This window comes from Neofelis nebulosa, chromosome 15, assembly GCF_028018385.1.
Source record: "Neofelis nebulosa isolate mNeoNeb1 chromosome 15, mNeoNeb1.pri, whole genome shotgun sequence".
In the NCBI taxonomy this organism is placed as follows: Eukaryota; Metazoa; Chordata; class Mammalia; order Carnivora; family Felidae; genus Neofelis; species Neofelis nebulosa.
In genome coordinates this window covers 41,090,836-41,114,715 of record NC_080796.1, presented here as the reverse complement: position 1 = coordinate 41,114,715, position 23,880 = coordinate 41,090,836, and the positions used below count along the sequence as shown (strand labels likewise).

At 54.7% G+C, this 23,880-nt stretch overlaps 1 protein-coding gene across 4 annotated transcripts in view; it reads right to left on the bottom strand.

Moving 5' to 3' along the window:
* Positions 1-23,362, bottom strand: part of PLXNA2 (plexin A2) — a 207,053-nt gene extending 183,691 nt beyond the window's left edge. The window contains exon 1 of one of the 4 annotated variants that reach the window (XM_058701456.1): positions 22,650-23,362. The gene's annotated coding sequence lies outside the window, so the exon portion shown is untranslated. The remainder of the gene's footprint in view (positions 1-22,649) is intronic. The other 3 variants (XM_058701455.1, XM_058701454.1, XM_058701452.1) reach the window with 3 other exon arrangements.
* Between the last annotated feature and the right edge of the window lie 518 nt (positions 23,363-23,880).

Genomic DNA, 23,880 nt, shown 5'->3' with positions numbered 1-23,880 from the left:
GCATGAGGCCCAGGCTGACCTCAGCGACTCTGACACAGCCCTTCCGGCCCCACGCGCGCACCGGCAAAGCCTCCTGACAGACAGAGCTTTCGGTTTGAAAACCAGAGGTTATTTTTAGCTGCGTCCTGGGGCCGGTAGCAGGACGTGAATTCCTCAAGAGGAGCTGTGGAAAGGAAATAACAGAATGCTCACGTTCTCCAGCCGGCCCCCGGAAACTACGCGAGACCATTCCGAGCATGTCCCCGTCTCTGGGTAGAAAAGCTCCTTTGGTTTCAGGCGGAGTGCGGTCTCCCACCAGGAGCTGTGAGGAGGGTGGTTAAGTGTCACCACCCTGCACATGGGGTTTGGTCTTTTAGAAAGTGCGCTCTGAGACACCCGGGCACCGAGCTGGTGGACGTGATGCTCTTGCCTTCTCCACAACGCGCCGGCACATACACGGTCAGCCCGTGGCTGGAGGAAGAAGGTTCTGGGAGCAGAGATAACTTCAAAGGACACGGTGTGAGGTTAAGATCAACCACCTCAGCCCCCTGCCCACTATCCACGTGAGGCAGTGTGAATAGGGAGTGGCTTTTGTTGTTAGGCAGACTTGGGGGACACATCTGGGCCCCGGGGCAAGTCAAGTCTCCCGTCTCTTTCTGGCAGACTGGGGGCGATTATAGAATCTACCTCTAAGGTTGTCATGAGAGTGAATGAGATGGCACGGGGACCTGTGAGCACGGCGCCCGGCGCACGGTGAATGCTCAACCGGTGTCAGCCGTGATTATTATCACGGAAGCCTCTCGAGGAGACTGTGTTTCAGGAATCCTGCCAGAGCTCTTGAGCTCCGTTATTTGTTCATATTCTTCCTTTCCATGACAACAAACATTGCGGGTAGACCTCTGAACCCTGGCTCTCTCTGACCCAGTGAAGCCTGAATCGCGGGAAGGGAATGGATCCACGGTGATCTTCTCTATCATACTATTGCACAAGTCCCAACATAGCTCTCTGCAGCCTGCAGGGAGGCTGGTGGAGGTGCAGAATCCTGGGAGCTATGAACTATGAATGGGAAAACTGGCCCGATGCCTAGAAGGTATGAAGTCATGGGGCAGGAGAAAGAGCCAGGGATTCAAATCCTGCCTGTGTCACCCAGGAATACTATGGCATTAATCTTGTTTGGCATCTCCCTGAGCCTGTTTCTTCATCTTAAAATTAAGGGGGCTTGAATTAACCAGTTTGTAAGATCTCTTCTTTCAGGTGAAGTGATACCTTGAGCTTCTTTCCTTTTGCTCCTAGAATGTGTAATTGAGACTCAGGTCCTTCCAGGCTCCCTGGTAAGGCTGCTTAGGCCGGGAGTTCTCACCAGACCACCACAGTGGGCTTTTCCCTCCCGTCCCTCAGTCAGCATCTGCTCTGGGACAGATGGCCCCTAGGGCCTGTGATCTGGCAGCCGTGGGCCCTGGTGAACTGGGGTTAAGAGGAGCCACGATCTGCCGTGCAGGGCTGGCCAGGGGACGCTCACAGTCCACGTTGGGAGTGTGGCTTTCACAAGGACAACAGACTTAACAGCCAAGTTGAGAGCTTCCGTCTCTCCATGCCAAGGCTGGTTATTACCAGGTAGCCATCCCAAAGCGGGGCCCCGCTCGCAAGGATTGAGTCTTCTGTCTGAGTTCAGTGGAAAGCAGAACGGTTGTGCCTCTGGTGACGGGCAGTGTGCTCTAATGGTTAAATGCGTGAGCTTTGAACTCAAGATGCTTGGATTCAAACAGAGCTGACAGCTGTGTAAACCTGGTCAAGGTCCTCAGCCATTCTGTGATGCTATGTCACTATCTACATCACATGGGATTAGTAGCGGCATCTACCTCATCGGATTATTACGATGAAGTCCGTTAACACAGATAAAGCGCTTGGAATGACGTCCAGCCCGTTGGAAATGTTCGAGATACATCAGCCCATGCTATTAATAATTTATTTGTCAATATTTCCAGCTCTTCTTGAACGCCATCATTCCATGATCGGTCTTAGAATGAAGTTTCCATCCTCGGTTTGGTAGAAACCAGTGAGCATGTGCCTATGACTTGGCGACCCTAGCATTTCTTCCTAACCCCAATTGTCTGATGTCAACCTCGGGAGTTTTCTCTCCATGATGCCTCCTTCTTCCTGTCACCTCTCTCTCTCTCTCTCTCTCTCTCTCTCTCTCTCTTCCTCTCTGTCTGTTTCTCTCTCTCTCTCTGTGACTGCTTGTGAAGTCACTTTGCCACATGCATTCTCAAGAGGCGAAACTTGTTTATTCTGTCTTCTCCCCAACCCTAGTCCCAACCAGGATGCGCGCTCTATCAGCCAAGCCCGCGGAGACACCTTACTGAGAGCACTCCTGACTCCAAGGAGAGGCACACTTGCCTCTTTGGGAAGCAAGTGCCACTAAATATTTTATTTGGAGGGCTTGATGACGCCCACCCCCCCCCCCTGCCCCGATCAGGATTCAGGAGGCAGGTGTTGGTGACAGGCAGTCGAGGCATCTAATACCTCCCAGACCCGTTGCTGTCGGTGCCAAGGGCAAAGCAGGGAGGAGATGACAATCAGACACTCGCTGCTCAGCTCAGGGCAGACTCCCTCCTCCCTGCCTCCCTGCCCCGTTGCCTTTTTTGGGACACCTGGGTGCTCACGCCTCTGTGGGCTCACTCTGCCTCCCTTATTGCTGAAGGTGCCAGTGGGAAGAGGGCTTACAGTCGGGATACCTTTTTTTTTTTTTTTTTTGCCAAACTGCGTCAACCTTCCTGGTAGAAGATCTCACCCCTGGGACCCCTCTGCAGCAACACAGCTGCCACTGTCTCCATTTTACTGGCACGGCCACCACTTTGGGACCACCACATCGGCATCACCGGCATCATCCTGCCCGTGACATCGTTCCTAACAATAATGGCAAAAGGTGCCCGTAGTTGCAACTGCACCGAGCAGGTGGCTCACACAGCCAGGATGGGGACAGAGAGAAGGCACACGTGGCAATGAAGGCCGTGCAGTCAGAGAAGGAGTCAGCCGCTGTTCCCGGGCTGCCCTTCCAGCTCGTTCCTCGCCCGCGGCGGAGCGAAGTCCGTCCTCTCTGCCAGCTCTCCCTTCTGAGGAGGACGGCCCGACACGCAGGGAGCGGGGCCTGTGTTAAAGGGGATTGTAAGATTGCTTCAATCCACTACTTTCCTTTCTTCTCCTCCTTCTTCTTTTTTAACAAAGAAACAAAAGCCCACGGAAAGATGACAAATTGTCCACTGTGACCCCAGATGAGTCAGGGACAGGCTGGACCTGGTGACAAAAAGTCTAGTGCTTCCTCTGCTGCAGGTGAAAGGGTCCTGGGGGTCAGTTGTGTTCTGCCTGGAGACCGCCCAGTTTGGGGGAGAGAAGGTGACTCTGCTGGTGGCAGTCCCGTGAGGGGCAGGCCTGAGCCTGGCCTGGGGGAGGAGCGGGTACAGGGGGCAGGCTCAAGGAGGCCAGGGGTTGAGGGCCGTGGGGGGTGAGAAAGCCACCGCCCATGGCTCCTTTCTGTGTCGGGAGAATGACCTCTTCTGACCTATTCTAAGCCTCAGCAGTCGTCACATGCAGGAAGGGCACCCACACTGTGACTTGGGGGCTGTGGTATCCCATGCCACATCCCTCTGGGGGGTAGGTGACCTCACAGACGGGTCAGATGTAGTCTCAGCCCAGGAAGCCCCTTCTTCCCAAAGAGTTAGAACTGCAACAGGAGAGACTGAAGTTAGATATTCAGGGGGACATCCCATCTGGAGAGGACTCCTGGGCTTCCTGCCAAGGAGCTTGGACTTTTCTAACAGTGAATTTTCCCCACCGCTGTGCAGGAATACGTTTACCCAGAGGCAGGGGACTGGTCCCAGTGACCTCAGAAGGCTCCTTTGGGTTTAAGACTTCTATGAATTCAGGTCTACGAAGATAAAAGGTCTACGTGTGAGATTCTGGGGCCCTGGCTCGTTCCCTGTGGCGGCACGATCTCGAAGGACCCGTCATAATGTCATCCGCACAGTCGTACATGCAAACATCCTGAGCGTCACTCTGTCTAACACGGACCTCGGAGGTAGTCCAGGCACGTTGGGTAGCACAAGGTGAGCGAGAGGGCGAGCGCAAAGGCCCCGGGTAATGCCGACAGCTGAAAGGCCTCAATTAGAGTAAAAGGAGCTATCTGGTATTTAAATAATTATTAGATTGAAGGAATAATCATGGGTTTGGGCTGATTTTTTCCCCACTGTCACCCTGATGGCGTCTATAATATTATTATTCAAATGCCCATGATTCTCATTGAGGAGAGACCCAGACAGAGAGGAGAGAGTGGGGGAGGGGGCGGGGAACATGGAGGGGCGGGAGGGAGGCTCATTTAATCTCCATGTGACAGGGTTGCAGGAGGTACGATTAGTCTTTTTCTTATTTCAGCTGTCACTCATGCACAGACACCGAAGATTGTTATTAGCGTATTTTATGCACGCGATTTAAAGGGAAAAGGTGGGGGGGGGGTTGTGGGGAGAGGGAGAATTTCCTACAGAAAATAAAGGGACCAAAGGAACAATTTAGATGTCACTGCTATACCAGCTGCATTTGCTTCATTAATCGAATGTCATTTTTTCCCCAGACTCTGTGCTGTTATGTGAGGCAAAGTGGCTACATCTCGCCCCAGAGCGAGAGGAAGAAAGTGAGGGAGAAAACGGGCCTCTGCCTACATGCCCTCCTGGCATCCTTCCCTGAGAGGGTGAAATCGATGATACTGTGGCCCGCCCCTGGGCGTGAAGACGACTTTTGGTGACGGTTTCTATCCAGCCACCTTCTCGCACGGTGAGAGGGGAGATGCCCTACCAGTCAGTGTGGGGGACTCCTGTCACAGGTGGGGAAGCCAGGGCCAACGTCCGAGAACCAAGGAGTAAGAGAAGGAAATCTGAGGAGGCTCTACCAATCCCCATCAGCGGTGCAAGAGGAACCCATATTCCGGGCAGTGAGGCTTGGTGACCAGAGCTGTGGGTCGTTCTCCGCTCTGGATCCCACATAACGACGTGACGGCCATGGACCCTACGTCTCAGATGTCACAGCGGGCAGAGGCAGAGTGATGGGGCAGAGTGCAGACGCTGGGGGTGCTGGCAAGAAAGGCGGGCAGGCGTGCGTCAGGGATTCGATCACGAACCCCCCAAATTTGTCTATCCAAGTCCTGACCTCCAGTTATGTGACTGTATTTGGAGACGGTGACTTTATAGACGTAATTAAATTAAAATGAGGTCATTAGGTTGGGCCCTAATCCAAATGCCTGGTGTCCTTACAGAAAGGAGAGACTTGGACACAGAGGCCGACAGGCACAGAGGAAGGATCGAGTGGAGAGACACGGAGAGAAGACGGCCAGCGATGGGGCAGGGAGAACGTCCTGGAACAGACCCTTCCCTCATGGCCCTTGGAAGGAGCCAGCCTTGCAGACATCTTGCCTTGTAGCCTCCGGAACTGTGAGCCAACACATTTCTGCCACTGCAGCCGCCCGGTTCGGGGCACTTGGTCACAGCAGCCCTAGCCAGCTAACACAGCAGGGGGTGGATAAGATACTCTGTCATCTTGGCTGGGGGGGGGGGTCGTTCTTTTAAAGAAAATGGGTGTGCACGCGTGCCCATGCACGCGCGCGTTTGCAGAAGCCATCTCAGGGCCGAGGCATCAGAGACATCGGGTTCTTCACATCTGTGTGGGAACTGAGGGCAGCAAGGGTGCACACCCTTTCACCCGGAGAACTCCGCTGCGCTGCCTTCCACTGCTTTGGCACCAGCGGGGTCAGAATCGGCATCTGCCATGTCTCACCAGTCCGGCTCTTCCTGCAGCGTGTTTCCTATCCCGTCTCCTTGCTCCCGCCCGGGACAGTTGGTATGTCACCTGCAGGCCCCCAGAGCCCTATGGGAGAAGCTGCGACTCCCTCCACCCCACCCCGGCTCTTCCTTCGGCCCTGCCCCCGGGAACCACTGCCAGGCGAGGGTTTTCTGTTGCTTTTTTTTTTTTTTTTTTTTCCCCAGCTCTCCCAGTGGGATCTGACGGGGCCCTGGAAACCACACCAGCTCTCCCAGGGCCTTAGCAAAACATGCAATGTTTGTCCTGTCCCCTCACAGGCTGTAAAAGCTTGGTGTTGTCTCCCTGAATTATGAAGGGTTCCAAAGACGCACACTCACTTGAGGGGTGGCGGAGGGGAGGGGGGCCGGCTCCTTTCTGGGGCACTGCCTGGCTGGCTTTGCAAAGTCAAAACAAGATTCATTACCCTGGGGCCGGGAGCAGGGAGATACACCGCCTGACCCCGCAGACCTGCCCCATATGTCATGGGCCTGTCAGAAAGCTCCCAGAATTCCCTTTATTATCTAAAGGTCGCCACCCGGGCAGCGCTGAGAGAGCCCATGGTCTAAACTAAACTACAGGAGCAATCAATTTCAAGCAGCTGCCTTCCCCGCCACCCTTTCCCCCTCTCCCTCCCCCTTCCGTGGGCTCTGCCCTCTTCAACCCCCTCTGGGGGATGGCCAGGGAGGAACACGCCTTGCCATGGCCACCTCACCCCTGGGGCAGAAAGAATTTCTGCGAATTAGCAGGACTCTGAGCATCAGGCCCCGGAGCAAGACTGCCCTCTGCACTGCGTGGGGCCTAGAAAGGTCACCCCGCTTTTCCCCTGACTCTAAGCCGGACCCTGCTTCAACCATCGTAGAAGTGGGGTTACTGTTCTGGTCAACGTTATGGGCTTAGAGGATAGAAAAAGGACTTCTCAGGCTCCTTCCAAAGGCAGACTAGGCATAAAAGGGGGGCTACGGCTTTGCTAAGTCGAGTCAGATTCATACTAGGAGACTTCATAACCTGAGGGCCATGAGTTTCATAAAACAGCAAGTGCCATTTGTTTCCTAGAACAATAATAATAAAAGGGGGCTAACGTTATTATTAGCGTTTATTACCCACTTGCTACGTGGCACCCTGTGCTATATCCTTTCCATATGCGATGGAGAATTCTGTGATTATCTTGCAAGATGGGTATTCTCCTACCCATTTCACAGATGAAAAACCTGAATCTCAGGCAGGATGACTAACTAGGCCAGTGTCATTTTGCTAGGAAGCAGGACTTTCTGATGCCCATGTTGTCCTCACCCTTACACCCTGCCTACCTATTTAGATGTTACTTTTTTGACCAAACCCTCTTATCGCTGGTCTGGGAAAAAAAAAAAAAAAATCAGTAGAATGATCAGTAAGATCAGGCAAGTACTTTATTTTAAAGGTCAAAACCTGAGGCTCCCATTTTATTTCAGTAATGGAGCAGGCTGGGGTAGGGCGGCACGGGTCGAGATATCAGTTACAAGGTGGATTCTGGGGCTGTTTTGTGGCAAGAGGTTTGCTAGCTGGCGAACTCTCTTTTCAGGGGCATTTCAAATGACCTTTCCAAGAAGCCTGGAGATGTGTCTCCTACCTTCTCACCCCATCCTTACTGTAGGCAGGAGAGCCACGAACTCTGAGGTTGAAATGGGGCAGGAGAGCAGGACACAGGGTAGAAAGTGCCTGACTAAATTGTTAAATAAATTACAGTTACTCCATATAATGGCATATTATGCTGCCATTAACCGTAATGTTTTCAAAGAATAATGACACAGCTCCGATTCACAGCAGTGGGAGGGAAAGGGAAAGAAAAGGAGAGGGAAGAAAAAATCCAAACAAAACCCCAGGCATTCATCTCAGCTCTCAGGCAATGGATTGGCCCTCAATCCCACTTACTTTCTCCATAAATTGCCCAGTCGTTCTCCTCTTGAAGGAAAACTGTAATGGCCCACCCCCACCCTGCCTGAGTCCCCGGCACTTCCTGCTTCTCCTGCAGAAACCCCTGCCTCTCTCCTCCCTGGTGGCTCCCAAGGCCGGTCACGGAAGTGCTCTAGAAACAAGGAGCTCTCCCCATCATTGCTGCCTCACCCTCGCTGCAGGAAAAGGAGCCATTCGTGCCAGATCGAGATGCATTTTTTAATACTGTCCTTTCCCAAAACTCAGGCTTCCCCAAAGTTTGAGAGTGGGCCTCCTGACCAGCAAGCCTGGTGGCGTCTCCCCGAAAAAGGCACATGTCAGTCTGTCCCGGAGACTATTTGCAGACACGGACCCTGAAAGCCACTGGCAGCTAATTCAGCCACAGACACCCTGCCCAGTGTGCCTCGTGCCTCAAATTCCTTGTCTCACTTTGCCAGGCACATGGCCAGAGTGTGACATCCACCCATGGAAACCCCCTCGGTTGCCCAGAGAGGCTTGAGGTTGGACGGCCAAGCACCCAAGTTCAAGTTCTCCTCAAGCTGGCTCTTCTTTGTCCAGCTTCCCTTTCCACCTCTCCCAAAGGCACTCCACTCCCAACAAACTGGTTCACGTGTGGAGTCCCCAGGACACCTTGCAGAATTTCACCTCTGCAGCTGCCTCTGCCTGGAACACCTGTCTCCACTTTCTTCTTTGCCTATCCAAACCCCATCCATCCTTCAAAGCTTCAGGAAACCTCTAGGACCTCCCTGCCCCAATCGCCTGTCTCTCCTCCAAAGTCATTCAGCAACTGTTGTTTTTAGCACACACTGCATTGCCAGGGTGGCTCTCTCGCTATGCGACTGTGTCCTATTCCATCGAATCAGAGGCTCTCGGAGTGCAGGAATAATCCCTCGTGCTCTTCAGCATCTCGTGCAGGGGTAGCAGGATGCCTTTCGCTCCGTTCTGTGCTCAGTCTGAATCATGGAGCACAGGGGAGGGGGAGACGGGGATGCCCCTTTGCATTTCTCAGCGACTAGTCTGCCCTTAGACATGGTGTGGACTAACACACGGGGCTCAACCATTTGTCATAACGGGTGGAGGTAGTGAAGGACCCTGGCTGGCGTTCATCTTGAACCCGCTAGGGAAAGAGCAAGTGTCACTGGGAGGTGAATGAGGTGGGGAGAAGGATGAAGAAGGATCAGCTGGGGTGTGTGTGGGGGCGGGGGGGGGGGCGCCAGCTCTACCGGTGAAGAATGCACAGCACAGGATGCACAACTTTTCATGCAGGAAAAGTCTTGGCAAGAGGGCTCCAAAGCCACAACCTGCACAAGTTCACAGATCACACGACGTGTCTATAATAGTAAGCGGCCAACTGACAGCGAGAGGGATCAAGAGTAGGGTGGGGTGGGCTGCGATTCCCCTAGGGAGGCTTCAGAACAGGGTTCTTCCGTCAGGGGGTCAAGCTCACTGCAGTGCCTGTAGCCAGGCAGCAGGTGCAGAGAGGAGACCTGGGCTCGGGTCTCGCTCAACCACTTCCTAGTTCGGTGACCTTGAACATGTTATTTAACCTTTTGGAGCCTCCATCTGCTGAAGGACACCTCACAGGGTTGTTGGTGAGGCTCAACGAGATAGTGAATGTGAAAGCGTTCTGCTAACCCCACAAGCTTTGAATAAACATCAATTACTCTGGTTTCTGTTTTTGGAGAAACACTGTGCAAGGACACCACCTCCTCGGCAGCAAGGGCTGCCCTGTGTGTGCTGGGGATGAAGGCTGGAGGCTCCGTGTCAGCCAGGTGATTCTTATGCCGCAGAACCTCCTGAGGGTCCTGGCCTCTAGGGAGGAACTGGGTGTCGCGGGTCCCTGTAGCCCTTCTCCCCAGTCCCCTGAGCCCCAGGCTTTCCACCTCAACCCCCACTTCCTCTCACCTTGAGGGTGATTTAAGGGCCACTTCTGCTGCTCTTGGTGATTCATCCAGGTGCCCTTGGCAGGAAAGAGGGAGGGAAGGAGGAGAGAGGAAAGCTGGCCCATAGGAGGAGGAGACGATGCTGAAGACAGTCCCTGAGCTGGAGCTCCGTGTTCTCCCGGCTCTTCCCAGACCGGCTCTGGCCAGCATGTAGGGTGAAACTCCCCTCCCCGATCCTCCCCCGCATCTCCTCCTCTCCAGTGCTTTTCTGAACTGACAGCCCGCCTTCGAATACAAAGTTGTAACTCCTTTTTAAGGGGAAGCTTCTTAAGCAGGCTGGGTCCCCACCCTGTACCTTCCCACCTTCTGTTTCTATTATTTTCCTCTCTTTGTCTGAGACGCTGAGCTCCTGCAGAAAAGATCCTGAGCTGCCAGGCAGCCTCTCTTAAGTAACAGGCACATTCACACTCATGCACACCGAGCAGGGGAAGTGCTCTGGAGCCGGATAAAAGGGAGCCATGTAGGGCTGGGAGGTGGTTGGCATTCCCGAAAGAGATCTGTCTGCTTACGGGGCTTGTCTGAGCTGAGATGCACAAGCACGCGGTCTGCAGGACCCTTAACACCTGGAGTGGCATTAAGCCCCCTGATGAGTAGACAGGGGAGAAGAGAGACTTCCTGAGACCCTCGGGACATCGAGGACCCCCGCTCTAACTTTGAGGGAAAGTGAAGTGCACAATTATCAGAGAGGCTGACGCGGGGAGAAGAATGTGCTGGAGGGAAAGCAGGGGGAATGCAGGCTGGTGCAGCGCTGGGGGACCTGGGGCAGGAGATGAAAAGAACTCCCTGAGTGAGAATCTGGCCCGGATGATGAATGGGGTGTGAGAGAGGAGCCTGGAAAAGGGTAAACAGCCAGGAGGGAAGCAGGGGGGAGGGAGGGGTGAGGAGAAAGAATGTTGAGGTCAAAGAGCAGAGAAAATGCTCTTGGAGTGATTGATTCAAGATCCAACATGTTGCACGCCCGGATGGGTGCACACGTGCACACGGGTGTGCTTGCGGGTGTGCTTGGCCACCGCCTCTCCTCACGTGCCCCTGCCAAAGGGTGAGCAAGTCTGTTTCGCTACCAGACCCATCTTGTGCCCTCTGGAAATCCTTTCTTCTGCCATTTAGTTCTCAGGACCCGGTTCCCCCCTCCCCCATAATGCAAACAGCCATGTGTGCAGTGATTTGAGGGTTCATTGAGCATTTCCCATATGCTATGTCATTGACCTACCCCTCCCGCAGCCTGTGAGGGACAGCGGCCACAGCAGGACCCCCTCACAGGTGAGAAGACAGGTATATCTGGGGTGGAATATTTTGGCAAAGGAACTAGATGTGTTGAGGGGGGGACTTCGGGCTCCCGGGGTCAAACATGTCACCCTGCTGCCTGGGGTTGGAGGGAGGAGCCACCAGCTGAGATCTCCAAGGAGAGATCACCTGCTCCAGGGATCGCTCTCTGCCTCCAGGTGGGCAAGACTCTGGTCATCCTCAGGGATGTGCTGCGGAATGGGGGGTGGGGCATCAGGAGCCTAACTCACGCTTGAGTTCTTGGGGACCCACCCCCATGAAAGAGGAAAAGGCCTGGTGGGGGGCATCTGGCCATCCACACAAAGCCATTTGGCTCCCCCTCGGTCCTGGCTGGTGGGAAGGCACAGGGTAGAGAACCCCCAGGGCTGGTGCAGGTGGTGGCTGATGGCAAGATTCCAGAAGCAGAGCTTTGTAAGGGGAGTAGCTGGGGGGCCCCCTATCTGCTTGTATCTGTGGGGCAGAGAATTAGCTGCCGCCTCCCCCTCTGAAGACCAGCACGTTTCCCGTGTCCCCGCAGCCAGCCCAAAGACAAAGGCATCTCTTGCCCCCTCTGGAACTGCTCTCCCACCCACCCACCCTCTCCTAGGTCTCTCCCCTGGCCCTCTGCTGCTCTGCAATTCCCAGCCCTGGCAGATCACTGATTAATTCAGGGCTGTTTAATAACCCTTCCATTTCGATGAAACAAGCTGTCTTGTTTTCTTTATTTTTAACACAGACTTTCGTTTCTTCGCTAAGCATCGTACTGTCATTTAAATTTCTCTGTCTCCAACCAAGCTGATAATAGACTGGAGTGAGCAGCTGTTTCCGTCCCGCTTATGACAACGATTAGAAGTCGGAGCTGTGCAGGCAGAGAGCTGACCAAGATTCGCTTCCTACCGGTCTGCCCCTGCTTGGAGACGGAGTACTCATTTGAACGTGATTACGGAGAGTTCTGGCTCCAGGGGAGACCAGGGCTTAGCCCAGCCTAGCCTTCCCGGCACCCTGCTCTGAGGGGAGTCGTGGGGGCGAAGGAGTGAGAGCCAGATTGATTTACTATGGAAGGAAGGCCAGCAGCTCCGGGTCGTTCTCACGAGCCCGTGCCAGGGCCAACAGTCAACTTCACTTCCAATGGAGCCTCTTCCTCCATCGTATTTACTGAGCAGCAAACAGGGACTCCAGTGGGTGGGGATCTCAGCCGTCACCCATTATACCTTTCTGCTCCACAGAGGAATCCCTTCTGGAGACCTGGCTGTCACCTTCCAACCTCTGTTTAAATTCCCTAAATGAAATAGGGCTCATCCCCTCCCTCGGTGGCCCCTTCCGGGTCAGATGGCTCTGGTTAATCTCCCTCTCCGCCACCCTCCTGCAATACTTACACTCAACCTGTCTGAGCATCATTTATTTGCATCCCTCTGCCTCTCTTGCCACATTGCAAGCCTGTCAAGAGCCCGGACGGTGACATTCCTCCCATTACTCTTGGCATGTGGTAGATATTCAATAAATGCATGTTCAAATCAAATTAAATCATATTACAATAACTTCAATCTCTGCAAGTAATGTACCTTTCTTCTACCTGGGCAGGCTTCTGGCGAAGCTTCCTGTCTTTCTCTAACCTGGACGGGCATTCTGCCTCTCCCTGTCCGGAGGTTCTAAATGGCTGCTTCCCGGGGCCAGGACCCTGCTTTTTCCTCCAGGCCCTGAGGGACTACACAGCTGGGGGAAAGCTTGGCCAAGAAAGCTGTGGGCATGCGGTGGGAGCCAATCAGGTGGCCTGGACCAGGGCCTCTGGATCCCAGTTCCCCCTGTGCGTTGGCCGTGGCTGCCTGAGAAAGCTCACAGGTGCAGGGTACACAAACTCTGGCCGGCCTGACGCTCCACGGCCGTGTCCCAGCCAGCACAGTCTGCGGGCAGCTGCTTTGGTCATTGTCTCACCCTCTTCAAGTTGTCAATGCTGAGTCTATAGAGACTGAGACACAAACAGTGCCCACAGTGCCTCTCGGGGAGGGAGGGGCGGCTCGGCCTTGCCAGAGCCATTGACTGTGCAAATAGCAAGGCTTGCGGTGGATGGAAGAAAGCCGGTCAGAGCCACCGAAGAGGGGGGGTCCTTTCTACATACACCACATGGCACAGCACCGCGGAGAGGTGGCCTGGGTGTCCTGGGACCAGCAGAGGAGGGCAGACGTGGGTTCTCAGGGACTAGAGCTGCACCGTGAGGCACCTGCCTGCTCCAACCCAAGACAGAGTGGGGAGGTCGCTGGGCACAGCTGGGGACTGAGAGACGGGAAGAGAACGTGGCTAAGCGGGCAGTTCAAGAGTGCTGGGGTGGGCTGGGACAGAGGAGCCCCCACGAACGTGCAGGCCAGTGCAAGGCCACTCGCTGTGTGCCTCAGGGCAATCTACTCACCCAGTGTGGACTCGGGCATCACACCTATGATGTGAGCCTGGGTGAAAGCTATCAAACGCTCAGAAGCGTTTCTCAGGTATTCTACACAGAACACCCATTTCTATTGTCATTCAAGCTGTGTTCTCCAAAGTGATTTAGAGAAGAAAATCTAGGTGCTTTGTCGGACTCACTTTCCACAGCAGGCTCCTGGACAGGGCTGTCAACGCACAGGACCCTGTCCTCTCAGAGCCGTCTTCCCGTGCTCTGCGCTTCCAACGAGGGCCACGGCTCCTTGTGCCTCGGCTGGATGTAGGGGAGCTTCATGGGCTAAGAAAAGACAGCCGATGTATCTCAGCAGACACCCTGCTGCTTTGTCCAGTGATCAGCACCAGCCAAGGATCTAATCCCTGAGGCTCATGGTCCAGCTTGGGCTCTGGGTCCCCGCTCCCGCCAGGGTCCTTCATACTGAGTCTGTCCCACGACAGGACAGACTGTCCCTTGCATGCAGGAGAGATGTAAGCCTCATTGCAGGCAGGTGGCCAGGGGCCCGTGAGATCTCCCCTTGTCCTGCCATGGGAGGCTGACGCCCAGAAAAATGCCAACTTACCAGTTCTATGATACTATCTCTCGGTTCTACTCTTAAAGCTGCAGGCACCAAAACCCCAGCAGTAGCAAATTCAGAATTCAAATTCCAGTCCCACTGGTTAAATGTTAACCATGAGCCATACACGTGGCTTGCCTGTCAGTTTCCAGTCTCCATTGAGTCTTTTAACTACTTTTATATAGAAGAACCTTTAGCATATACATTTTCTTTAAATAAAATCTTATTTTCTCAGAAAGTTCCAAACAAATTCAGAGAGAGAGAGGGAGGGAAGAAAAATGTCCCCAGCTTGGCTTTATTCCTGCTCTAAATTTTAGAATAGTTTTGCACATTTGCAACAACTGTCATTTTTCCAAATCCCCTCACCATCTTCCTATGCCTGGCTCCAGAAACAAAGGCAAATGGGGGTGCTTGGATAGTCATGAAAAGTGCTCATTTCCGCCATACGAATGGAGAAACTGAGGTGCAGGGTAAGGGGCAGGAGCCAATTCTCAGAGAGTTTCCTGTGGCTCTCCTTGCCTCCCTCCTATAATCAGAGAGCAAATGGTGGGTGGTCCCCAGTGGGCAGGTGAGAAATCTTATAGGAGGAGGGAAAAGTGACAAGTGTGAAGGAAGGCCCTTTGTTCCTGTGCATGAGGACCTTCTTCTGACACCAGATCCTTCCTGACCATCTGTTCCGACACCCCTCTCGGTAGGGTCCAAACCTCCTATGCAAGGGTGCCAGGTGTGGCTTCCCCATGTCACGTGCAGTTCACAACATTTTCCTCAGTGTCTCCCAGAGGTGTTCTCCGGCCCGGAGAAGTGAAGGGCTCCACACCCTGGGGGGTCACTCTTAGTGGGGTGGTGGGCTTGAATTTTGTTTACTTCTAGAGAAAACTCAGAGGAGTGTTTGCCCAACAGAAACCCCGGTGGTGTGGGGTTTAATTCCACAGGATGTCAAAGGACTTGTTGGGAAAGTCTAGGTGGCTGGGGTGAGGGTGGGGGTCAGTCTTGTCAGGTGACTGTGAAATCCTGACCGCCTCTCTCTTGGAACACGCTGCTACCCGCCAACACGGAGCGGAGACCAGGTAGGGCTCGCTGACCCAGGAGAGGGTTCTCGGGTCTGGGGACAGGGAGGGAGCCTGGTCTTCCCATCGGTCTTTGACCAAGGCTCCTGCTGGGGACCCTGAAGTTGAGGAAGCAGGCTCTTCTCCCTCAGGTATCTCCGTTGCTCAGGAGAAAAAAAAATGGGAAGCCTGGGGAGCAGTCAAGGGAGGTGGGAGGTCAGAGGCCAACGTAATATTTACCCAGCCCAGCCGAGGGCTTTCGCTTTTATGAAGCAGGAAACCACTTCAAAGCAGCAACATCCCCTCTTGTCACTTCTGTCTGCTCTCTGGTCCCCCTGCCTTTACAGGGCAGGCAGGCTTTTTTGGTTTTTGTGGGTTTTTTTGTTTTGTTTTGTGTGTTGTTGTTGTTGTTGTTGTTTTGTTTTGTTTTGTTTACCTCCTTTTCCTCTCCTCCTGAACCTTCCCTCTCTCCCTTAACGGGAGGAACATCTGCTTTGCCTCCGGCTCAGAGAAGTTCAATGGCGTGTCCAGAGTTCCAGAGCAGTGACACTCGGGTTCCCCTGACATTCTCAGCCCGCCTTGTCCCTGGATTACTCGTTCACTCTGAGAGTGAGCGGCCTACGACTTTGGGACATGGGGCAGGTACCGGGGTTAGTTCTGAAAACCCCCTTCCACAACCAGAGCTGAAAGTAGAAACTGATGACAGAAAAAGACCGCAGGCACTAGGGTCTAGTGGTTCTTTACATTTGGGGGGGCTGGGGGCATAAACTCCTCTCTTCATACACACACACATCATATACACATACAAATATATATATATATATATATATATATATATATATATATATATATATTTATTTACATATGCATACCTAGATCAAAGGCCTCTTAGAACCCAAGGACGCCCCCTTGTTCCCTCCATCCAGTTCAGGGTCTGCCCACCCCAGATCTTACGCGAACAATTTTAAGGTGCAAGGAGACCACAACCCTCCAACACAGGACTGGATAAAGTTTTTACTTAGAGCCGAAATCTCCTTTTAACCACCTTTCATTTATCCTCCCTGATTTCTTTCTGGACAGAAACCTGAAAAGAGACGGGCTCTTCCTCCAGGTAGCCAACAGGCCAGAGATGGCTCTCTTGCCCAGCCGAGGTGGAGGGATAAAATCCGAGTTTTTTCCTCTGGGGTCTGATCCACTTAATGAGTTCATTCAGGCAAGAGTGGGCGAGGGAACAGCAGGATTCTGGACACTTACATGTGAATACCGATGAGTAATAACATTTCCTGATGAACCACAGCGGCATCATGCTGCCAGCTCTAGAGGCAGGAAAGGGCTGCAATTTGCATAGAATGCAAGGTGAAAACCCCTTGGGAGTGTGGGGCCTCCGAGATCATGCTCTCGGATGTTGACTAACAGAAAACTACGGTGTTGTCAGTTTTAAAATCCGTGGAGGAGAATGAGGGGTAGTTCTGAGCAGCTGAGGAATGACAGAATGTCAGACAGTCATGCTTGACAGGAAACCACAGTTCTTAGGGACGTGAGTCTCTCCTGGAAATCTGCACCTTCCACGGACTGGAGCCAAAGCTTCCACCACGGGCGTCTGTGCCTTCACTTCCCCTGATGCGCCCTCCACCCCCGCCCCTGCCCCGCTGTTAACTCCATCCTGACTTATACTGAAGTTTCCTTGGAGGATACTTGGCTTATGTTAATTCCCCCTCCCTGCAGGATACTGTTTCTAGAAGGGAGGATCTATTGCTTTTTCAAACTTGTTGGTACTACATTCCTACCACTACACAAGTGACAGATTTCTATTTGTCTAAACGTAAATGGATTCCAATTCCTGCTTTCGGTGTCCTCCTATTTGGTTCAGTGCAAGGGCGAGACTGGTGGCATAACAATTCAAAAACCAAGGCTAAAGTTGGAGGGGTTCTCCCAGGGTTCTCTCTCACCCCCCTCCCTTCCCCCATCCCTAAACAAGCCAGAGGGAAGGGAGGGTGCTTAAACATAGGAAGAGATAACTTGGGAGGTGAGCTCCCTGACCACGCAGAAGAGTGCTGGAGGTACCTCTGTCCGAAGCCTCCTTCCTCTCTCCTTCTCTCTCTCTCTCTCACTCTTGCTCAGCTTCAGAGAGAATGTTGTTGTGGGGGGCACAGAGGAAAGAGGTTCATTCGAGGGCTAGTAATGCTGAGCCCCAGGATCCCTCCAACCCCTCCCTTCTCAAAGACAAGTTGAACTTTCCGAGGGCAACTCCGTTGCCTTTTATCTCCCATACTGAAGGTAATTTTAGCCAAGGAAAAGCAGGATTAAACTTTCATAACCTGATACATTTATCTGGTTTTTCTTTTTTCTTTTCTCTCTCCTCCCTTCCCTCCCTCTGCTTTGACCCCAGGGAAACAGAAGCCAACGGGAAGCCCAGATGGAATATCAGAGGCTGGTATCAGATCTGAAGAGATGCTACTTCCTGGCCTTCTGCCCATCCTCCAACTTCAATATTTTTCCATACTCCTGTTAGACAGTTATTATCTCAAAGCCTCTGGACTCTGCTCCCTCTCCATATTGTCCTCTGCTGAAATGAAAGTGGGGGGGGGGGAATTATGGTTCAGAGAAAGGTTCCCACCGAGAACATGAAGACCAAGTTTAAATCAGCGATACGACATTGACATGCGTTCAGTTCCTGAAAAGTCTTTTTTAAAAAAAAGTCTCCTCAAGGAGCAGCTTTGCCATCATCTGTAAGGATCTCGCAAATCCACATTTAGGGAGCTGGAAGAAGGATGGGGGGGACTTTGGGAGGGGGGTGGGAAAGGCAGGTGAAGGCTTGGGCCAAGAACTTCTACTGCTGATAAAGAAAGGCAAGAGTCTCTTGTCGGGCAAGCCAGCAGACCGGACTGCCTGCTAACTTGAGAGGGCATCCCCTTCCCCTGCCCCTCTCCCCCCCCCCCCCCCCCGTGGGCCAGATCTCTCCCTTGCTGTACACAGTGATGGGCCACCTCCACGTAATGATGGTGGCCCAGAGGTCCCACTGGCAATAGGACCCTACCAGCTGTAGTCTCTGGGTAGTGACAGCTGGGAGTCTCTAATATATCTAATTTTTTCTTCTCAAAAAAAAAAAAAAAAAAGGAAAGAAAAGAAAAGAAAAGAAAAGAAAGAAAGGCACAAAAACCACTGTTTAGGGCCAAGCCTGGTTTTCAAGCGCCCCCTCTAGTGGACATAACCTGCTACTTCAGCTTCCCATGGCTGCCCAGACAGAGCCTCCCCTTGCCTGGGAAGACAGAAGAAATCCCTTCTGCCTCAACTGGACAGGTCTTTCCCACTTGTTTTGTGTGTTTGCTCTCAGCTCTTGGTGCTCCGTTCACACTGTCAGTCTCTCTGTCCTTATCTTCCTGTGCTGTCACCCTGCTTCTCTGTGTATCTGTGACTGTTTCTACACCAGGACTTGGGTCTGTCCCTGTGCACCTGACTCCTGGTCTGCGTGCTTGGTTCATCTGCTGTTTGTTTGTTTTGTTTGTTTGTTTGTTTTCCTGAAGTTCAAGACGCCAGGTCTGATGGAACTGGAAAAGCTCTGACGTGGCCTGGGATCAAATGGCCTACTCCAAGAGCCCACATAGGGACCCGCCAGCCAGATCCCAGGGGCACTAGGACAGTCCAGTGTTCCTGGAGAACTTGGACAGAAACTCCCCCCCGACCCCATGCCCCAAGCGAACTTGGGCGGCCCGGGTTGATACATATGCTCGAAACCTTGTATAACCTGAGTTTAGAGCTCTGGCTTTGGGGTCTTGAGCGGAACCAGTTGGCTCCCCTCCATCAGTTCGCCCCACCATCCCCCCTGCTTCCCGGTCACACACGCGTGCTGCCACGCGAACAACAGGGGATGCCTGGTGAAGGGACAGCTGGCAGGGGGTGGGCAGAGGGTGCCCTTGCCAGGGAAGAAGAGGGGAGAGGGTGGGCGGAGGCCAGGACTGTGCCTCCGGCTGGAGCAGGAAGAGGAGACAGAACAAATGTTCTGCTGAGCCAGAGGGGGTCACAGAACACCTGCCGGGCTCCTGGGCTTCTGAGACATATCCTTTCCCCCAAGCTGGAGATCTGGCCAGGGCAGGGCAGGGGGTTAATGGTTAACCAACCATAGGAGCAGGGAACTTCTGCACTGCTCAGGCCTGAGCCTTTTCATTCAGCTCTCACCCTCCCTTCCTCCTCTTCCTTGACACTCTTACCCGGTAGGGACCCTGCCCCCCAACAAAGAACTTTCTCGCCTCTATTTCTGCCCTCGAATTCCAGATGGAACAGTGCGGAGCTAGATAAAGAAGTTCCATATGCCCCAGTGCCAGGGAATGGGGCCCCAGAGAGCCCGAGGGCTAAGCCGAGGAGAAAAGGGGTGTCTCGTTCTTACCATCCACCCCTCCCAGGGTGCCTTGGAACCGGCCGTTTGACCCCGGGAAGAACTGTCTTTCTTTTTCTCCACAGGGCTCACCTTTAGAAATGACCAAAAAAGAAGTGGACGCACACCCAGCCTTCATTTACTCTAATCAGGCATGAAATCTTTGTAACTAAGTGAAAAAACTGTTTCCCATAAGGGAATCGGTTCCATTCATCATTGTTGGAACAGAGCATATGTGAAGGGGGAGAAACAGAATATTCACGTCTAATGAATTGATAATAGACTGCCCCTGGGTGAGGGTGGCAGTGATGGGGGTGGGTGTGCAGATAAGCTGCAAAACGACAGCACCTCAGAGCCTGTTTCCAGCAGTTTCCTGGGGACAGTCCTGAATTATTTGTAGTTAACAGACTGTAACACAATGCTCTCGTCTCTTTATGATCAGAATGGGGTGGGGGGGGGGGTTGGCTTGGTTTGGTTGGCTTGCTCCCTACCTCTCCACTTGCCATGATAGACGGAAGTATATCGGGCCCCAGTCTGTGTGCGTGGAGACAGCTGTGTGGCAATGCAGAGAGACAGCTGAGGAGTGGGGGGGGGGGGGGGGGGGGGGGGCTGTGGTTGGTGGGGACAGGAATCGTCTGCCCCCAAAACAAAGCTCATATTTTGGGGAGGCAGCTGTAGCAAAGGAGGCAGGCCAGAGACTATACACCCCCAAACGGTGTAAATATTCCATAGTACCTGAGCTGGGGAGTTTAGTCTGCCGTCAGCCGGCACCTCGTCTATTTAACTGTGTCACCGGTTTCCCCTCCTGCTCGTGGGTTTTCTTGTAACATGCCCATGAAATAAAGATGAACGGACTCATCGCAAGTATTTGCAAATGGGAAAGGGGCCTACTGGAGAAAACCCTTTGAGGGTTTTCTTTTTAACCTCGTTTTAAGCAGACTCCAGCCTAACAGACGGTGAACTTTTACATTCAGCACACCTACGGCTTTTGATGGTCAAGTGTGTTGGGGGGTGGATGGTTCCCGGCTCTTTGGGGATGGGGATAGGTGCTCAGCCCAACTCTGAAAGGGGAGTCGCCAGCCTTGCACTGACATGGTTTCTTTTAGGGGACGGATATGGGACAACACCCTTTGCTCTTCATGGGGACTTGGGTTCAAAGGCCAACCAGCCCCTCTGCCCTGCTCCGGACAGTGGGATACCCCAATCCTCCCGTCCTGTTAAAGAGAAGGGTTTCGGGGGGACTCTCCAGCAGAGGAGACCTTCCGGTACTTTACCCCTTCGTTTCCTGCTAATCCTCACCCCCAATGCACATTGCTCCACATGTCATTTCCATTTAACTGCTTTGCAAGCCAATTTGCCCTGTCCTAATGCAATTTGCTGAGGACAGTGAGGGAGCAGAGAGGGCAGCTTGCAGTGCCCTCCCTTTATCAGCAGGTCCCTGAAGAGGGTTGCTGGGCGGACAGAGGGGAAAGGCTCTTTCAGGTAATGCAGGTGGAAGAAGGGACAAGAAAAACAACCTTGCTAAGGCATCTTGACAGATTGCTCTCAGTTTCCTTGGTTCCCTACCCCTCTCCTCATTCCACTCCCTACCCCCCGTCCAGAAACCACCCCCCCCCCCCCCAACCCGGGCCAAGGAGGAGAGATCACAGGTAATTAGTTCAAACGGTGCTGTGCGAGGTGAAGGGGAAGTTAATGAATTCTCCTCTCTTGCCAGGAGGTCAGAGGAGAGAGGGCTGCTGCGAGCAACTCCAGGAGCTTTCCGGGGTGATTGCACAAAAGTTGTGCATTTCAATTAGGAATGGCTGAATTCCTCCAGCCACAGCTATCTCTTCCGGGGCTCTGTTGCTCTGTTGAAGGCCCCAGAATCCAAGGCCTGCCCAGAGGGAAGAATGAAGTTTCAAGGTCTGGGAAAGAAGCCCAGCAAGACAGGAGCCTGCTACTGTGTGGGGAGGGGAGGGCTAAACCTGACTCCTAGTCCTAAAAGCCCAGCCCAGCCCAGATACCTATCTTACTCAGCGGGTCATAGACCCTGTCCACCGCGCTTAGGAATAGCAGGAAGGGAATGAATGGATCTCACAATTTTTGTGGGTTCCTGTGATCTGCCAGGCCCCCACGCCACTGCCGCGAGCTCCAGCTGGCAGCCCCCCCCCCCTCCGACTTCAAACTGGTCTTGTCCCTGCTATCTCCCTTCCATAGGCGCTTCTGGCATGCCACTGTTACCCTAGGATCTTACATTCCTACAGGAGACCTGATCAGATTCCACTGCCCATTTCATGGGGCTCTCATTCCTAGCCTCTTAACTGACTTAACTGCTTCCAAGTCTTTTACCCACCCCGTCCCCCATGATCTATCACTCAGAGCTGAGTTTGAGCAGGCAGGTCCTGCTAAAGCAAGGGTCATGCCAAACAGGTGGACATTTGCCACGGTCCTGGAATGGCAGTTTCTGGCGACTCTCTTCTTGGCCCATCCAGACCATGAGTACCATTTACAGAGACTACCTGTGGGATGGAGAAAGAGAGCTAGAATGTTCTAAGATCCCTACATCACTTGTGGGGTGGGGCAAGAAGGAACACTTGGAGGGAAATCTTTTCAAATGGTTTGTAAGGAGCTTCTCCCTCCCTGGGCAAGCTCCTACCTCAGCCCCCAATCCTCTCGGGCTGCTCAAACCAGAGGATGGTGTGGATGGGTGCTTGACCACGAGGGAGCACGGAGAGGGTCATGGAGCACTTCTCCCCACTCAGTGCCTTGAAATCGCTCCCTGAACCTCGGGGACCCCGCGCAGAGGATGCATTCCCCTTCCATTCCCGAGTCCCCCGATCGGAAGGAACAGCCAGCGGCCGCCAGGGACTCCGGCACCAGAGTGAACGCCCCCAAATGGAGCGTTGGCCACAGTGGCCTCGGGCTCCCTTTGCTCCTGCCACCGAGGCCCGCTTTGGGCGCCAGCTCTCGGGACAGCCCCGCCGCCTCCGTGCTCCCGAAAGCCGCAGAGTGCCAGCAGGTGCGTGCCTGAGCCGCGCCGCGGAGCGCCCTCGCCGCCAGGAGCCGGTGGCCGGCGGGGAAGCCGGGGGCTGGAGGCGGCGGCTCCGAGTCCGCCCGCACCCGCGCGCACGCCGCGTTCCGGCCCGCGAAAGTGGCCGAGCCCGCGCGGGGACTCGCGCGCCGCAGCCGAGCCCCGGGGCTCGGGCCCGGGACCCCGACCAGGCAGACGGCCGCGGCAGCGGCGCGCGCTCGGGGGAGAGGGGCGGAGGACGCCGGCGACTCGGAGCGCCCGGCCCCAGGCGCCGCTTACCCAGCTCGGCGACGTCGGTCTGTCCTTCCGCTCTCGGCCCGTCCGCCTCGGCCGCCGGCTGCCGAGGGTGGCGCGCTGCCCCTTTCGCTGCCCGCAGCTCCCAATCACGGGGACGACCAAATCCACATGGAGTCCAAATTCATTAAAATCCACGTCCAGCCGCCAGCCACTTATCTGTATTCCTGAAGTGGCCCCTCGGTCTCCGGTCCGCGCGCCCCTCAGTCCCCCGTCGCCCCGCAGCAGCCCCGCGGCGCGCTGTCGCCGGCTCGCGGGGGGAACCCGGAGGCGCCGAGGGGGCGTGTGGGGGTGGCTGGCGGTGTCTCTCCTGGGGAAGCAGCAGAGCCCCGGCTGCCTTCAGATTTTTCCAGCGCGACTTTACGGGCTCCTCTGACATCAGCAAGCCCGGCGCTTCCTTCCCTTCTTGCTCCCCGGTTCGGTCACAGTCCCATTTCCTCCGGGAACCTGGCTTTCTAGAGCTATTTCGGGGCTGGCTCGGCTCGCTCCGGCGCTCGCGCTCCCCACCGCTCCCCAGCTCGCGGGGTCTCTCTCCCGACCGCTCGCCCTCCCGGCTGACAAATTCCCAGCAACTGCGCTCGGCCACCCTCCCGCTCCAGTCTGGCGCGGACGCCGCTGCGCCCGGCAGCTCCGGCTCCCGCGGTGGCGGCGGCGGTGGTGGCGGTGGCGGCGGCGGCGGCGGCGGCGGCGGCGGCGGCGGCGGCGGCGGCGGCTGAGCCCTCAGCGCCGGCCTCCCTATATTACCATGCAGCTCATTATCATAGAGGCCGCGCGCGTTAACCCTCTCCCTGCCGGCCGCGCCCGCCGGGCCGGGGCCGCGCCCGCCGCTGGCACCGCTGCGCCCGCCAGCCCCCCGCCCCAACCCCCCTCGCCCCTGCCCCCGCCCGCCGGGACCGCCTCCTCCTCCTCCAGCTGTCAACAAAGGAGAATCAGGTTTGGCGCGGGGAGGCCGCCAGGCTGCCCGCCCTGCGCCCAGCTCAGCCCGGACCCGCCGGCCACCTTAAGTGGCCAAGGGGGCAAGGAAAATCTGCCAGGGCCTGGGGATTCGGGTGGAGGCCTTGAGAGCTCAGGTGGTTTAGCCTCGGGTGTGAGGAGCTCAGGACTCAAGCAGAGTAGGTGAGGGCAGTGAGGATGTGCTTCCCCACCCCCCCCGCCCCCAGCATCACCTGTCACCCCCCCCCCCCCATTCCTGCACACACACACACCCCGCTTCTTC